The 19,124-nt window shown below is 38.4% G+C and overlaps 1 protein-coding gene across 1 annotated transcript in view; it reads right to left on the bottom strand.

The window, feature by feature from the left end:
• LOC128985475 (tubulin-specific chaperone cofactor E-like protein) overlaps window positions 1–19,124 on the bottom strand; it is an 83,345-nt gene that overhangs the window by 62,372 nt on the left and 1,849 nt on the right. The gene's annotated exons all lie outside the window — the stretch shown is intronic.

A 19,124-nucleotide genomic window follows, 5' to 3' on the forward strand; every position in this document is an offset into this window, starting at 1 on the left:
GACATCGAGGAGCTAGTAAAGAGAGTGCTGGAGGCACTAAAAACTCGTCGCCGGCAGATACGCTGTTGGAGCTGCGGACAGATAGGACATCCCCGGAGTAAATGTCCTTCGACCACATCAGAACCGAAGCAGGAAAACTAAGGAGGGTTGATGGAAAGGGGCAACCGTCAGCCCGTGATTTGAAAGCCCCGAGGAAAAGTGTTAAAGTTGCTTCACTGGGAAGTCAGTCGAGCAGTTTCTACGTCGACGGAAAGGTGAACGGGCGTCTCCAAAGCTGTCTTCTGGACACCGGGGCGACTATGACCATCCTGAATCCAAGCACGGTGTCGACGGAAGATATTTCACCAACATCATGGTCTCTACGTACAGCTACAGGTCAGCTGGCTCAGGTCTATGGGCAGACGGTCGCTACCTTTCACATCGGCGGCTGCGTGTTTCAACACTGCGCACTTGTTGCCGACATAGACGAGGACGTGATTTTGGGAACCGATATAATGGTGAAGTTTGGATTGAAGTTGGACATGTCAAGAGGATTAATGACTCTCGGAGATGAAGATGTCATACTTCGGCGTGGAAAGGATATCTCTGCACGCGTCCTTCTATTGGAAGACACAACGCTACCAGCACGCAGCCAAGTCATCGTTCGAACTACTGTCGAAGGAGATTGGACTAGTGGACAAAGTGTTCTTCTGGAGCCAGGAAGTGACAGTGAATCCCAGCTTGGACGTGGTGTCGTTGTCGCCAGATCCTTATTTAACTTAGGACACGAAAATCCGGTGCGGCTGATGAACTTGAATGGTTTTCCTGTGACAATTAAAAGAGGAGTAACGATCGGAACTTGCGTGGCTGTTAATTCGGTGGTGCGTCAACTAAAATCATGTCCGCCATCCCCAAATGGATTGCCGAAAGAGCTGGAAGATTTCGTGGAGAGCACCTGTAAGGAGCTGACGCATCAACAAAGTGCAAAAATTAGGGACTTTGTTACCAGATGGCAAGATGTCTTTGAGTACGGAAGTGGCCCTAGGGGAAGAACGAATATAGTACAACACAAGATAGACACCGGAGATGCAAAACCCATACGTCAGGCCCCTAGACGACTCCCACTGGCAAAACGTGACGAAGCCGAGGGAATCATAAAGGAGATGGAAGCGGATGGTGTTATCGAGCCTTCTAGCAGCCCTTGGGTGTCACCTGTAGTACTAGTGAAAAAGAAGGACGGCTCAACGAGATTTTGCGTAGACTACCGCCTTCTCAACAATGTCACCAAGAAAGACAGCTACCCTCTCCCCAGGATTGATGACACACTCGACACTCTGGGAGGATGTAGAATATTCTCGACTTTAGACCTCAGAAGTGGCTACTGGCAGGTCGGGCTCGCTCCTGAGGATAAGGAGAAGACAGCGTTCTCTATTGGGACAGGACTTTGGCAATTCACTGTGCTGCCTTTTGGACTTTGTAATGCTCCTGCTACTTTTGAAAGGCTTATGGAGAACGTCCTCAGGGGATTGTCATGGGAGACATGCCTGGTTTACTTGGACGACATTATCGTCCTAGGCAAATCCTTCGAAGACCACCTGAAGAACCTGGAGAATGTCTTCATGCGACTGCGGATGGCTAATCTGAAGTTGAACCCCAAGAAGTGCAACTTGTTCCGCAAACAGGTCAATTACCTCGGCCATGTCGTATCGGACAAAGGAGTGTCTGTGGATCCGGAGAAGATCAGAGCTATCACCGATTGGCCGATACCTCAGGATAAGCACCAGGTTAGAAGCTTCCTCGGGCTGTGTGCTTACTACAGGAAATTTGTTAAGGGATTTGCTAATATTGCAAAACCACTAACCAAGTTGACCGAAGACAAGAGGACCTTTGTTTGGGATAACGACTGCGATAAAGCTTTTGAGGAGCTGAAGACTAAATTATGCAGCGCACCCATATTGAGCTACCCAAGATCCGACGGAAAGTTCATATTAGACACGGACGCTAGCAATACAGCCATTGGAGGAGTTCTTTCTCAGCTCCAGGATGGAGAAGAACATGTGATCGGATACTTCAGTAAGGTCCTGTCAGCACCTGAGCGTAATTACTGTGTCACCAGGAGGGAGCTTCTCGCAGTGGTTAAGTCCATAGAACACTTCCATAAGTACCTGTATGGAAGAAGGTTTCTCCTGAGAACCGACCATGCCGCACTGATGTGGTTGCTGAGATTCAAGTCTCCTGAAGGACAGGTTGCAAGATGGTTAGAAAGATTACAGGAGTATGACTTCGAATCAATCCATCGTGCGGGGCCAAGCCACAGGAACGCAGATGCACTATCCAGAAGACCATGCGGGGACAGCTGCGCGCACTGCACACGCAAGGAAGACAAAAGTGCATCGGTTCATCGTGTGACCGCCGTTGACGACGAATGGGATAGTAAGAGAATGTCAGAGGACCAGAAGGAAGACGCCGACCTAAGACACGTTATGCAATGGAAGATGGACAATAAAGGAAGACCATCGTGGCAGGATATTGCTCCATTGTCTAAGAATGTGAAGACCTACTGGGCGCAGTGGAACTCGATTTTAATGGAAGAAGGAGTTTTGAAGCGAGTCGTCGAATCGGAGGAAGGAGGGCACCGCAAACTCCAACTAATAATTCCAAAGAAGAGGGTTCCCGAAGTGCTAAGAGAAGTACACGATGGAATTTCTGGAGGCCATCTAGGGGTACATCGTACACTTGCTAAAGTAAGGGAGCGCTTCTACTGGGCTAATCAGAAAGACGACGTAATAGATTGGTGCAGAAGGTGTGTGACCTGCGCAGCTTCAAATGGCCCTGTCAACAAACGAAAAGCCCCAATGAGGAAATACAACGTAGGTGCCCCGTTTGAGCGCATCGCCATTGACGTAGCAGGACCGTTCCCCATGTCAGATACTGGAAATAGATTTATTTTGGTTGCAATGGATTACTTCAGCAAATGGGTAGAGGCCTATGCACTGCCTAACCAGGAAGCAGTAACAGTTGCGGATATATTAATCAAAGAATTGGTTAGCCGATTTGGCGTCCCGCTCGAACTTCATTCTGACCAAGGAAGAAATTTTGAGTCAGCGGTATTCTCTAGAATGTGTGAAGTTCTTGGTATCCGGAAGACTCGAACAACACCTCTTCATCCACAGTCAGATGGCATGGTAGAACGCATGGACAGGACGATGGGAAGGTATCTGTCAAAGGTTGTCTCCGAACATCAGCGGGACTGGGACCAATACCTGCACCTGTTCCTACTTGCTTATAGGAGTTCTGTCAACGAAACCACCGGCCAGACTCCAGCCAACGTAGTTTTCGGGCGTGAGCTACGTCTTCCATGCGATCTGCAGTATGGATTGAAGCCGGATGAATGTGTGGTTGGCGAGGACTACGTATCGGATCTGCGGAAGAGGATGGACGAGATACATGAGAAAGTCCGTCGCAACATATCTGGAGCAAGCGACAGGATGAAGGAGAGGTACGACGTGAAGGCCGAGAAAGGAGGGTTCACACCTGGAGACCTCGTGTGGCTACACAATCCCCGAAGGCGTCGTGGATATTCACCAAAACTCCAGAACTCGTGGGAAGGACCTTATGAAGTTACTAGCTGTGTACCCGTTCTACGCACGGGGATCTTATAATATTCAGTTGAAACCTTCTTATATAACGAACAGCAGTTGGTTTGCATATTTTAAGATATGCTGGCCAAACTATTATACATAGCTTCATTTTATGTTGTTTTTTGTTGTTCCGGATCGGTATGACAATCAATAAAAGGTTAAATTACCTCTGTGTCTGCCGGTCGATCCTATAACGGTAGGCTTACTTTTATTTTTACTATCTGATCTCGTTTGCATGGCTCAATCACGTCCTGGTTGAAGTTCGTTCGCTACGCTCACTCACCTGTATGTTGGAGCTCGTTCGCTGCGCTCACTTTCCTTCAGGTTAGCTCGTTCGCTACGCTCACTTGCCTTCAGGTTAGCTCGTTCGCTACGCTCACTCGCCTCCAGGTTGCAAATTAGCTGTTGTCATAAATGTAAAAGAAATAATAGTGCTAGTGCTGCACCCTGTTGGTAATCCTTGTAACTTTAATGCTATTGAACATCACAGAACAGAACCAACTTGTTTAATTGAAACAGCTGTTAAGATTCAATAATTTCATTTCTCATAAGGTTAACATGGGCTTCCAGAAATTCCACGTCAAAAATCGACAAAAACTTGATTTTCAAGGGTTTACTGTTAAATATCTAACTGTCTCATATTCGATGAAATACGTCTAAAACCATCTCATATATGTATAGTATTTGGAAAATAAGTTTCAGGCGGGACAGTGCTATAGTTATTGAGGAGTAGTTGTAATAAAGTGCGTATTTTAGCGTTACCAAGAGAATGACAGATAGACAGACAGACAGACAGACAGACAGACAGACAGAAATTGAGATAAGGTTTGATTCGGTTTCTCTGACCTATGAAATGTAAAAATAACCAAAAAGTTCATTATTCTAAGCAATGTACAGACAAAACTCTAATTTTATTTATATAGATTTCCCGTCTAAATGACGTCATCTACCGGATTAAGAAGCAACCAAATGGCAAACCCAAAATAGTCCATTTCAACAGGCTTGCACCCTACAAAGGAGATCACGGCCAACAAGATGAACAACAAGTTCGCAACATCTCAACCGAACTAAGAGACGTCGTGCCCGAGAAACGTGGAAAGGCGGAATTGAAACTGTTATATAAGGACCTCTTCACCTTGCCAGTGGATTATGCCTTGGCCCACTGCGTAGCAGAAGACCTGAGAGCGTCGCGAGGTATAGCCACAGTCTTCAGGAAAAAGTTTGGAGGGACTGAAGATCTTGAGCGTCAGAGACCCGCCATTGGCACCACCCTTCACCTGAAGCGCAATGGACAGCATTTGTTCTACCTCGTTACGAAGGAAGCGTCAAGCCAGAAGCCTTCCTACGAATCGTTGAAGAAGAGCCTGCAAGACCTGCGAGACAAGCTTCTTCGGATTGGAATCAACAAGCTTGCCATTCCAAGACTGGGATGTGGTTACGACGGACTGGAATGGAAGACTGTAAGAAATATGGTGCACGAACTTTTCGAGGACACTGGCATCGATATTGTGGTCTGCGTATACAACCCATGGGGAACCGAAGACATTATTGGTCCAGAAGATCCCAAACTTCGAGAGAAATCTGTTCTGGGGCAGAACAGTCTTAAGGAGGGGGCAGTGTTACAAGTCAGGAGCCCCGCGCAACAATAGCCAGGCGCCGTATCAAAAGGGTTGTTTGTTTACACGGGTTTCTCCGTACGTGCCAGTGAAAGACAATAGACCCATGTCAACGGACTACCTCAATAGGGGCCCTAGAACCTTCTACACTTCTACGGCGTAAACACCTTTGTCTAGGCTACCAGGGGTCTCCAGAATGTTCTACGGCAAACTTATATAAGGGACCGTCTTCCGGCACACGGCAGTTGAGTTGAGTTGAGCCTTCCGAGAATCGTCGCAGCAGTGCCCGTCGGTGTTAGTGACCAGTGCTAGTGCTAGTGGCAGTGACAGTGTAGTGACAGTGAGAGTAACAGTGTAGTGACTCTAGTGACAGTGTAGTGACAGTGTTGTAACAGAAGTGATAAATCCTGTAGAGGCTAGCTGTAAGTAGAAACATTGTAAATTAGAATAGGCCTTAGCTAGGTTTAGATAGGGTTAGTTAGGTGTTAGGTAATTCTAATATCTGTAAATATAGAATAATTAGTGTAAATAAATAGTTATTATAAAATCGCCAAGTTTTATTTGTAAAGAACCTGCTAAGCCCGCAACAATATATTTGGACAGATTTGTTTTTTTTTCCACATCTTGGAATCATGGGTAGAGCCGGGCTAACATTGACTCTCTTGGAGATGTTTGGTTTCGAAACATTCTGGTCCATCGGTACATCGTCTGTTAGTTAGCCAACCTCTCGATCTGGATCAATACTGAATCAACATCAACATCAACATGACTGTTGAGCCGACAACGTGACCCCCAGTCGTGGTCCACATAAATAGTGATCACGAATCACGAGTGCAGTGACGCAAGGTACTTCTTGCTTACAATCAGTGCAACGTTTGAGTCCATTATACCATAGATTAAACCATAGATTAAAAGAAACATACGGGAGTATGGGATACGTCGGTGTCGTTATTAAAAGCCATTAAACATTTAGTTCCCCAAATTTAGTTATTGCATCAGTTTTAACTCCAACAATCCTTTTACGGAAATTGTAAGTTGACAAATCTAAATAGCCTTTAGGACAGTAATATTTTAGTGCCACTGCTATTATGATATTCGGTAAAAAAATCGTATCTTAGTGCGTAGTATCATGGAATTGACAGTATTGAAAGTTTTAGTAAATTTATGGCGATATGTTGACGCTTTCTTTTGGTTATCAAACTAAAACAGATTTGAAACTTGGAAAACCCTCCATCAACTTACCATTAAGATAATTATATTTCTCAGTCTTATTAAATCTACAAATATCTAGAGGATGATTAACTTTACATGAAGTCAATATTTACAACCAACTTCTTGGTCGGCTACGAAACACACAAATTCGCTGACTTTTCCCTGTCTACAACCCCAGAGAGTGGGGCACAGAATTGTCAGGACACAACCCCTCTTTTCCAGTTGTTATAGTTGTAACTATTCTAGTGTGATTTTACCAAAGATCACAAGATAACAAACATTGTATTTCTTGGTTCAACTGATTGAGTAATTGTTGGGTATTTGTTAGGATTTCTATTACAACTAGAAGAAATTAGAAGGTGCTCTAACAACAGATATTTTATTTTAGGTTGTGGGCTTAGTGACGAATCTAGGCGATTACAGATCCAACAAAACATCGGGATATATTCACAGGGTTAACGATATCAGAAGTGTCCAACACTTTGAAAGTTTTCCCGCCATTTCAACAGACAACAGAAGACTGTTGAGAAAGCCGGGAGAGGATTGGCACGTCCCGGCGTCCCACACACATCCCACGGGACTAGGGACCGTTGTGGTTTCAAATCAGACAACATTCCTCTTGACATGAAATACCCGCTATCATTCAACACTTTACTTTGCCTGACTTCAGATTCACAATTTACCGCTTTCTATATGTTTGGTTTCGTGATTTTTAATAAAGAATAAAAAGAATAAATAAAGAGTAAATAAAGAAACAAGTTCTCACAACATTGAATCTAAATACTCAATGCGGAGCAAAGTTACAAACTAAGCGAATTTCCACTCTTGTCTGATTGGAACTTTTACTAAAATCTTTCTCTAAACTTGTCACACGTATTGTCTATTTTTAAATAACAAGATTTTATGATAACCTAGGGTTTTTGTTACAGAGAAAGAAAGGGTGGTTTTTATAAAATGATAATACTGTAGTGTGAAATAAAAAAAATTGCCCAATTTAATCCAAATGCATCCATTAACAAGCACCCTACTCAGTTTACTTTTACTCTATAACAATAACATTATTTGGGACTTAATATGTACAATTTATGGGAATTTTCTCTGTAACCTGTAAAGAATTAAAGGTCAACGTAAAAAGTAATTTGTTTTTTTAATCTCAACACAATGTTATAATGAAAAGCCTGCATTTATATGTTTAAAGGGTAAAAATGTGAAAACCCCGATTTTTGTAAAATCAAACACCTTTTTCCATGACCCGATCCCAAAGTACATCAAGTGATATCCAATTATATTTGTCCAAGTAATATGTCATCAAAATAAGACCAAAATTACTCGATTTCATAACACTGTCTTAACGAATATTGGTTTTGATCTCTTGGAGCAACAAAATGAAAAACAAAATCGGTCCCTGGTCGAGGTATTGTCGTGCTTAGTAGGGAAAAGCTTCTTCCCTATAGGGAAATTCGCAAAATAATTAGATGGTTTTCTGTTAAGGAGATACTTAATACATCGTTATTAGCATGTTTTTGGAGTTATAAAATAGACACAATGTCAATTTAGGCAATATTGTGAGCTTATGTACCTTTACATGTTCTTGCATCGAGTTCCGCGTGTTTTGATATGACGTCACATTACATCACTTTGAAGCTACTCGTACATTACTGTGTTACGAACCCACAATTACCCCTCCGTCCTCTATTATTACCCTGCATCACCATAAATTTCCCTGTCCAAGGTGTGTTCTGTAACTCATTTCCTATTTCATCGTGCCTTGCCATTTCAAGCTTGGTATGAAACGGAATGATGTATTCATTCCATAAAAATAGGATAAAACGAATGACATTTATCTATTTTACGAGTTTCTCAAATAGATCAATTTAATTCGTTGTAAAGCCTATAAGATGTAAGCCTAAAAGTTTATTTGTTTAGGAAAATGTGTTTTATGTCATGTATACAGTATATACACAACATGTTTATTTTTTCGAGATTTGAAAACTGAAAATTAATCTTTGCATCCAAAGCGTTTCGTCACTCTGTTTTTGGCAAACTCCCGCATGTTCATACACTTCGACCATTGACAATTATGCAGTAGAAACTCGGTAACATGAGTCTAATGGGGATTACTAAATAAGGTTTGTTTTTAAGGTTGTCTTCTTATCTAAGTTTGCAATAACATATGATTATGGGTAAAATGTGCGGTAAAATAAGTTCAATAGGTTTTGACAATGACATTGTTATCAAGGGTGACTTCTTATCGAGGTTCCTCTGAAAACAATGAAAAAAATACACACGAAGTTTATAGCTGATGTTTAACAAGTCTAGGGACCAAATAAATCTTCTTTTCTAGTGTAAACTGAAGTATCCATTCGATAGATTCACTGAACTAAAAGGTTTCGTGCAACCAGTTTGATGGTGCAAATAACACTCATTAATATTTGTAATATTTCCTCAATATTCCTCACAAGTCGCCATTTCCTTGTGTACAATCTACAAAATGATCACTCGTGATTTGTACTAGTTGCGATTTTCCTTTTGTATTCAATATCCAATGAGTCGAGAATCATATGTTAACCTTGACCAAAACAAGTGTCTTTTCACTACATGAAGCGACATAATGTATGATGTAAGTCTGGTTAGCAACAAGCGGGACCGACCCAAATAAAATAAACATCGATCCCAAGGTTATGCTAATTAATAGACTTCCAGGCCTTGGTAGACTCAATTGATCCACTGTTCCATCCTCTAGCCTTCAGATTCTATCTGAAGAACCCAATTCCACACCACGGAAAATATCAATGCGTAGCCTATAGTTTAATTGAACATTACATGCAATTAAATTTGATGTACATTTGTACTTAATTTACTTTTACCCCAATTTATTTTCAACACGTAGCGACAGTCTTAAATTTACACACAATTACAATGCATGCGTTTCTCTGTTAAATAGGTATGCACTTTGATATTGTATTTAGTGTAGAAAATAAAATTCCGAAGTAAAAACTGTAATCCTAAACTAAAACAGCTCACAGTGAACAGAGTGAGTTTCAATCAAGACTCGTCAAGCAGTAGACTGCTAGAGAAAAGAGATAATAATTCTTGCTTTTGCTTCATGCCTCGATTTGAAACTAAACTAATGTTCAACCTCTATGCACGGTTTGCCATAACTCTCCATAATGGTTACTTCGTGCTTCAATGTTTTTACATAGGTATATTATATTCCAGGGAGATTGCATAAACGGTTTATGTTTATGCATAAACCATACCTGGCAAATGTTCATGTAAACGTCCATGGCTGGGTCCAAAGTTTTCGCTGGTAAGAAACCAAGAATACAGGATATATAGGGCTCACCTTTATACATCCACTGACAGGTTTACTTCGTGTTTTAACTTTTATATCTTCTAGGGAGATTGCATAAAACCTAACTGATAAATGTTCATACAGATGAACTTTCCATGTTTGGGCCCAGAGTTTTCCGCTTGTATGAAACCAAGAATACAGGATATACATTGTTCGCCATGCATCTCACAACAGGTTCACTTCGTGCTTCAACGTTGTAAGGGAGATTGCAAAAGATCCAACTGTCTAATCATCATTCGGATAAACTTTTCAACATTCCAGTAGGTACAGAGTTTCCAGCCAGTCCTTGACCAAGGATACAGCTAGTGCATACAGGGTTCGCCATAATCCTTCATACGGTTTAGTTAACTCATGCTTCCAAGCTCCAAACCTTTCTATCTTCATGGGAGATTACATACGACACTGTGTGCAAGACATTATACTCAACTGTGAAGTGTTCGTGCAGAAGATAAACTCAACACGTGTTTGGGTCTAGAATTTCCCGCTATTTCTGGACCAAGAACTCCCGCCAATATTTCGCGCCAGGACGAGGACTTTGGTGACTCAGCTGTCTGTTGTATGCGGATGCCTGACTTGGTGGAGACTAGCAAGTTTCCTTCTAGGGGACCTAGCCTTGGCCGATGGTGAACCGGGGACTGCACTGGCTGTTGCCGTGCGGGAGGAATCAACGAGGAACTATAGGGGATTGTCTAGACATATCGGTAGCAAACTATGTTTGAAACTTTAGTTGCGATTTTGAACTTTTGGAAACGTAAATATAAGCATCCAGGATTGCTAAAAATAAAATCACGATTTTTACAGTTCACCACGCAAATAGATAAAGTAGTATCAACCATCGTATTAGACAAATGTGTATCTAATAGTTGACATATTGGGCTCTCCTTCCTGGTTGATTAAATTGTTCGTATTGCAATCTGTGATCGGCTATCTTTCTTAGATAAAACGCGTACTAGAAGGGGATAACTTCTTGATCAGCATTGTACGTGTTATTAAATTTACGGAAAGTAAATAAAAGAAACGTCTTATAACACTTAAAACATATATTTACGCTTATACTGTTACTCACAAGACGGTAAATATACAAAAACGATGGTAAGTGGTAAACGACCACTTACCATCGTTTTTGTATATTTACCGTCTTGTGAGTAACAGTATAAGCGTAAATATATGTTTTAAGTGTTATAAGACGTTTCTTTTATTTACTTTCCGTAGAAGGGGATGTTATAGAGAGAATCTTTGTATGGTCGCCATTTCAATGAAAAGTATTATATTGTCTGTGGTATTAGTATTAGGGACATAAACACTACTATGTGCATTGGTTGTACTATGTACAAGTTTCCTCATACAGTACATACGTAATCGGTAAGCAAAAATCTGTGACCTAAGACAGAATACATAAGGTTTTTTTGTTGTTGTGTATTTTCAGTAACAACAAAGATTCGAATAAAAAATGAGAATGCAACTTTAAAGTAAAAGGCAAAACATCTTACAGTGAATTAATTTCACCTGGAGACGCTGTTCATGGTAACACCATACTAACCAACGCCAGTTTGTTAAACTACGCATCCGACGTTGGAGTTATCTCCGAAACAGCCGTTTACGATTGCGAAGACTGTAAGCATCCTTTATCTAGTATATAAAGTAGATTTTAAGAACATTCTCTTATTTTATTTTACTGTGCCCCAAAAAGTGTTCACCACAGATATAAAAACAGACTCAATCATAAATATAAACAAATAATGTCATTGGTCTAAACCTGATACTATGCTACGTCTACGTCCGTAACATCTGTTTTAGACGTTTTTTGACAGTTCAACATAAATAATAATTCAAACAAAATTCCGGACCATTAACGCAATTTGCTAGGATTCCATATACAGTTTTTGTTCTAATATCTGGAGTTTATACCGAAAATGTTTTCAGTTCAATAGTCATTGGAATATTGTATATTTTATACTGTTATTTTTCTGCGACCTCAAGTCATTTATGCAATGTTGACACCAAAGGTGTATATTAGTAGGTGGGTCGACACGACTTAAACAGAATAACTGGAATGATCTGGTTTGCTCGACTTTCTACAGCTGTTGTAGCCTTGCAGTGCTACCAGCCTCGTCTCTCGTACCTGGTCAATGTTGCCAACAACTGAATCAGCTGGTAAATGTCAACATCACCGAGACGTAAATAGAAACTTGGTATTTAGTAAATCAGGATGTGGTTTAACCCGATGTTGCGATCAATACGGCTTCCGAGCGAATAACAAACAATTAGCACTCTAGATGCATCTACGAGGTATATTAAACACAGTCAAGACTAAAGACTATTCAACATTCATAACATGTTTTAAATGCACTATTTGAACCCCACACTTAAGTCCGATGAAAAGGAAAATCTTTTCATTAATTCTGTTCCTTTGCGGTCAGTCTAATCGATTTCAGTCAGTTTTGCAAAGTTTTGATAGAGTAATTACTAAAATTAAATTAAAACAACACTGAACTAATAGTATTATACTATAATTAATAGAAAAAACAAAGCCTAATGGCTTCGGAGAAAATTAAAAAAAAATGTAAAATTAAAATTCCCATGTTATTCTTATGGAGAAAATTTGTCAACTGTTGTAGTTTGCTTGTTTATGAGCATATTTTGATCAAATTTGGAAAATTCATTCATTTCATACTAACCTATTTACATTTGACAAAATACTCCTTTTTACCCTCCCAGTTGCAGCAAACCTAAGTACTCGTTAAACTAATGCTATATAGGGAATAAATGTGATATTTTTAAGGAGACATTTTAGTGTAAATCAAATCAGGCAAATGGAAATTCGCTTAGTCTGCAGGTTTGCTGCGGCAAGGGTATATTGTAAATATATGACAACATAGTGTCTCCTTGTAAAATAGTGGGCCTAATATTAGTATTTTACATGTGGAACCTTGATAAAGAAGACCCTCGATAACAAGTCGCCCTTGATAACAAGTGTCATTTTCAAATCCCCCTCTAAAAATTATTTTACCGCTAATCACATGTTATTACAAACCTCGATAAGAAGTCAACCTTGATAACAAGTCTTATTTTACAATCCCATGAGAGTCTTGTTATCAAGGTGCTACTATTTGTATTTATTACACAATAATTTGTGTTAATTCCCAGTTGACTAAGGAGATAAATGTTATGAAGGAGTTTAAAGCCCACACGGCATTACAATAACTCAAATTAGTTATTTATGGAAATCCACATGCAATACTTTTTGGAGAGTCTCCTTTTGCCTTCCAGTTTATTTAGAACCCCGTGTACCCAAAAAATTCAGTCGAGAAAATGTCGAGGGGAAATTAAATATTATTTGTAACTTAACATCCAGAACCAGTGAAATATGGCTTGGATTGTTGTCACATATTCCTAGGGCACACCTGCTTGTAGTCCCAAGCTCTTGTCTTGTCACCCTCTAACACTACACACACACACTCACACGTCATTAGCCGTAAGGACCATCATTAGACATTACCTACACAGCGCCACACCCGCCAATCATGCCATCTCTGGGAAAGTTAATATCAGGGGCTCGGTAGGATTTGATCATTCAAGAGCTACATTTGTTGACGTGGATAGTTAAGATAACACATTAATAATCCATCAAAAGCCACTGCACAAGAGTATAGAGGGGACGGCCCTAATGTAACAGGAGATTTCTTTTTCTTCGCTAAGCCACTTGTTAACTTTTTGCCGTCTAATAGGGTTGGAAGAAAAACGCAAGTTGAAAGTTAAAGATGTAATTGGATGATTTCTCTTGCTAGACAAACTGCCTCGGGTTATGTTTGTTTAGAGAAATGTATCTTGTCTTTGAAACTTCAATTCTCGAGGTAATGTCGGCGGAGGAGAATTGAGATTGAAACTGATGAGTTAAAGAATCGATTTCACTCTTTCGTTACAAGTTAATTTAGTATAACATGCAGAAATACGATGAACAATTAATTATTCAAATCCTTTATGTGATGACCAACAATGAGAAAAGTCATTTTTTCCAATTTACGTACAGGGTTGAAAAGAAATTCAAATTTGTGTTTCTACTTAATGTACTAAATGGTCATTCTAATGTAATTGCACCCTATTTAGTGAAAATAGAGTTTGTCTTAAAGGGCCAAGCTAATACACTTTTAAATTTTAATCCCGTTATTATCACCATAGCTTTTTACTATGTGTTAATGACTAACTCCGAGACTCGAAGCGTTATAATGTTTACGTTGGTTATACTGTGCATGATGGAACCTGGCTCCTGACATTCTGTCTATAACCGGTTTACCCAAGTATAAACCAGACATATGTCTCGTGTGCAATGAAATGTCTTTGCGAAACTTTCCCAATCAGAGGAACACTCAAGGCTCAGGTGTTCTTCTTGATCGCTGAACTTTTTATAGTCCTGAATGCAGAAACAGCTGACCTAACAAAGCTTCACAGATAATCCCACTCCATTCTACACTTTATCATGCAACCATATTCAAAATTTAATAACTGGCTGGGTAGATGAGTGGTTAAGTGGTTATATTTAGTACCATAGTACTCAATCGATAATGAAAATGATAAAAAAAAATACAAGTCGAAGTATTAGATGAAGTACGTAATAAGAATGGCGTTGGGGGATTAAATTAATTAATATTTGACGGTACGAAACATTTTATCATCGAGTTGCGAAATTCGCAAAGCACAAGAGGATGTTGGGAATACAGCAGACCTTGGCTTCTATCCAGGCAGACCTTCACTACTAGGTCGCTGTAACATGGGAAGTGTGAAAACTCAATATGGGACGGGGGTCGCCGGAATGGTCGCCCCCGGAAACATCACCCCCCAGGCTAAACGTGACGTCACGAAACCAGACAACCAGCTGGTATAAAATCTATGTCCGCGACCGGAATCGTTCCCCCCCAAGGCTTGACAAGTAATCTATCAAAATCTAGTTGATATGAACTAATTATGTTATTAATTATAATTCAAACAAGTAGAAACGGAAAGGTCTTCCCCGGCAAGGCATCCCCTATGTACACCCCGGAATCGTCCCCCCCTGAAACGCTACCCCTAGTAGGGCTGTGCTGCTCGGCAGCCTACCTGCTGCCCGTCCTCCTCAGTCCATTGTTCTCAGGGTCGGCCGCTCGTTCATTATTATTGTCGCTTGGACAACAGCTTTTCCACAGAAGAAAATTGCAGACGCTGTGGTGGAATATCAATCAGTAGATTCAGATGTGTATGAACTTCTAAGACAACTAAATAATGCGAGCAAAGATTGACTTTAAAAAATGATTCTTTTATACTTAATTCATAACCAACGATAATGCGTAAAGTATACATTTTTTCTTTTGCATTAAATGGTAGTTATACTTATCAACATCAGTAAACTTACCTTACACCCTATGGTAATTGTTAAGCAACACATTTGTTAAAAATAGAATAATTTCTAAATGTATTAAAAATGAATCGCATTGCTTTAGGTTTGGCCCCGATTTAATTAATAATTTGAAAATTAGAAACAGATTATTAAATAAGAATAAACATAATATCTTTTAGGGGATTAATCCCTTAAACTTATCGAAATAATTCATTGTTAGTAATTACAACAATGTAAATGATACTATTCTAAAGGTTATGCCAAAAAGTACCTTTATTCAGAAACAGCCTAGGCTAGTTTCATATCACTGGAATAGAGTCAAAATATAATGAAAGTATAATCAAAATATCAGAATCACTTTAAATCGAGAAGAGGACTTGCAATCAGTGTTGATATACCAATTAATTAGTTTTGTTATAAGAAGAATAAGAATAAGAATAATGTTTATTTTCCCAAATAGTTACAAATGTGATATTTTGATGTGAAATTGTGATATAAGATGTATATGTTTAGAAAACCTTTTTGCTACTGAAGTTTGCAAAATTATGTTTCATAATTACTAAGGGGAAAATATACTTGAGTTCAAATTTTTAATATGTTATCAAAATTTGAAATGTTGAGCTGTAAACGTATATACTCCAATTAATGTATCACAAAGTGCCAATTATAATTAAAAATACCCCCGACAAAGCAAACCTGCAGACTAAGCGAATTTCCACTTGCCTGATTGGATTTACGCTAAAACGTCTCTGTAAAAATATCACATGCATTCCCTATTTAAATAATATTTCAATATATCAATATCAATTGATATGGGGACGCCACCTAGGTGCGTATTTTAACCCAAATATGAGTGTAGAATGGTGTGAGATGATCTGTGTAGCTTTGTTACTGTACTGACTAAGATCAGCTGTTTTATTAGCCAGGACCATTTATTTAAAGCCCAATGATCAGGAACAGATGGGTCCAGTTTTGAACCATCAAAGTTTAACGAGTACTTAGGTTTGCTGCAACAGGGAGGGAAAAAATGTGTTTTTTTTTTGTAAAATGATACTAGTTTAGTATGAAATTAATGCATTTTCCAAATTTGATTAAAATATGTATATAAACAAGCAAACTACAACAGTTTACTTATTCTAAGTATAACATGGACATTTTAAATTTACAGATTTTTGGAATTTTCTCCGTAACCATTAGGCGCATAATTAACGCTTCAATATACTAAATTATTTGTTTTTTAAGCTCTACAAAATGGTTTATAAAGAAATTGCTAAATTTTAAGTTTTTAGTGTCAAAAATGGGAAAACCCAATTTTTACCCCATAAAATCCCCCATAAACCCCCGTTACCTTGGTTCGATCAAGCTGGTTCGCGAACTCGTTCGAATTCGAACTCAAAACGAGAAAGTAAATCGGTCCCGGGTCCAGGTCTTACCATGAGTACTACGGTAATAGCTTATTCCCTATAGGGGAAATTCGCTAACACAAATTTAGGATTTTGTAACAAAGTTTGGAAGACAGGTACTTAAATTGAGAAATAAATACACACAATGAGTACTAAATCGTCTATTAGGCCTATACATTTTAATTATGGAAAGAAAATACAAAAATATAACTGAATAACAATTTAATATTCTACAAAGTGTCAAGGAATTTATACAGTACCGGTACAAACTTCATTTACAATATAATTTAAAACAATAAAATATATCAAAACCAAAATCAAGAGCACAAAAAGAAGAAAAAAACATAAAGATAAATTGTTTGTGCTACGCACTTTAAATTTGTGTGTTTCGTTTCTTATTCTTATTTTTATTTCTTTATATAAATACACATTTTGCTACTGTAGTACCTTTACCTATTTGGTAGTGTTTGGTAAACACCTTCTTAAATGGGAAAAGGTTGAAAAATATGTTGATAATATTTCAAATTATCAAATCAAATATTTAGTCATTTTAACTACGTAAAAAATAATGTAAGTAAATAATTAAATATATTTTCTTAATTGTTTTTGGCAACAAATAAATCATTAAAAACCTGGTAAACATTAAAGACCAGGAGCACAACAAATAAAGAAAGCAAAAAAAATTATTTGTGTCCTAAATGAAAAATGGCTGTAATACAAAAAATAACGTTTTATTAAGTTGTAGAATATGCCTACGGTTATCTGTAAATATAAACCTATGCTCTTATTTAAGATTTCCTTCTGACTCCTTGCGGGATGTCCCCATTATGACAGAAAACTGACAGTCTTTAAAACGTTGTTTTTAGGTGTGGTGTATATGTACCAAATCTTATTGATTTATCTATTGCCGTTTTGAAAATATTAAGCCCATGCGGGACTTCATAAATACACCCTGTATATGTGATCGTGAGCGCGGTAACTCGGGCAACAACGCTGAGAGTTTGATGAGATATGTTACAAACGTGTAAGCCTAAGTTTATTAGAACGAGTTCGTGAACCAGCATAATCGGACTATGGGAACGGGTGTGTCTGAATTGCGAACACCTCCAAAATGCTGGAGACTGAACATAAGTCGCCAAGATTGCGCACAAATATTCGGAATCGGGGAAAATGGATGAGTCACTGTTTCTTGTAATTTATGGAAGATTTAATACAATTGTTTTAAATGTAATGTTTTAAGACTTGACTTGGCATGTACAAACACGCAAAGAGTGGAAAAGTAAACGGATAAGCAAGAATTCATATGGGTGGGTTTCATCGATTTCCACTAGAGCGTGCAATTAATTGTGATATATTATATTTTTAAACGTGACAGAGTTTTTTTTCATTTCAGGATTCTGAATCAACCACTTTCGCGATTTCGTGATTTGTGTGTTGAAATATATATAATTTTCTAAGGAAGGGAATGTCAATGCCATGATTTCATTTTTTTAAGTTTAATTTTTTTTAGTCTAGCAGCCGACGCTAATAATTTAAAGTGGTTTCAGTGCTGTTTTAACTAACAGCTGGTTTCAAACTGTCATTGACGTTTTTATGTTACAAGTAGTTTACTTAAATATTGATCGTCGGTGTTTGCCCGCATACTGTTTCAATTTTAAATGTTGTTTTTTCCTACCGTAACGGATCTTTGTATTCAGGAAATCTGTAGATTTGAACTATACTTCTACCCTTGGGTAAAATCAAGATTTGTGTTAAATCAAATCTGTGTAAGTAGGCCTATAAGTTTATGCCATGAAAGTTATGTCATGTTTGTAGAATGTGTGTAGTCTATATCGATATACCAAAATTTCGAGGGTTATAAAAAAGTAAACCGGTGTAGCAGGTCTCTAGAAAACACTGGGGAAAATCCCCTACCATATTTTGAGCTGGTTTTATTGTTAGTGCAACTTCAGAGTATACTTTTTACAAATTACATTAACATTTTCAAAATCTGTTTAAAACTCAATGAGGGGTTCTGTTCACAAATTAACCCCTTCCAAATTAATTAAGTACATAGGCTAGATAACACTGATAATTATGAATTATGTTAATGTGCGAATTATGGTAAAAAGATGAAACTGACTTTAGTAAATAACTAACTAAACTTTTCCTTGACTATGTTAAACAAACGTATTTGGCTCAGGTATTCTTGGGAGGGATACCTGAAGTGGGGAAATCTAAGCTATTTTACAAAAAATACTTCCCGCTATAAATACAGTTGTACTCTACGAATTAATAGTCTGCAAATTACAGACGAATTCCATAAATCAATACTCTGAGAGTAGTGGATACTATACTTAGGATTATGTTCTTTTGCAAACTTTTAAGTTATACGTATTAATATTCTGCGAACTACAGGTAGATTTAAATGTGTAACTTTCAAAACAATGGGCGACCGTTCATGGAATAACTGTACTACTTCAATGTCAATTTAGTTATTTAATATCAGCTGTGTGAAATAATGAAATAAAGTGAATGTGACACTGTTGCTTGTTTCTCTGTCAACGC

The sequence above is a fragment of the Macrosteles quadrilineatus genome, unplaced genomic scaffold (genome assembly GCF_028750875.1).
Source record: "Macrosteles quadrilineatus isolate MER2022 unplaced genomic scaffold, UCM_ALF_1.0 Scaffold_2__2_contigs__length_208266976, whole genome shotgun sequence".
Taxonomy (NCBI): domain Eukaryota; kingdom Metazoa; phylum Arthropoda; class Insecta; order Hemiptera; family Cicadellidae; genus Macrosteles; species Macrosteles quadrilineatus.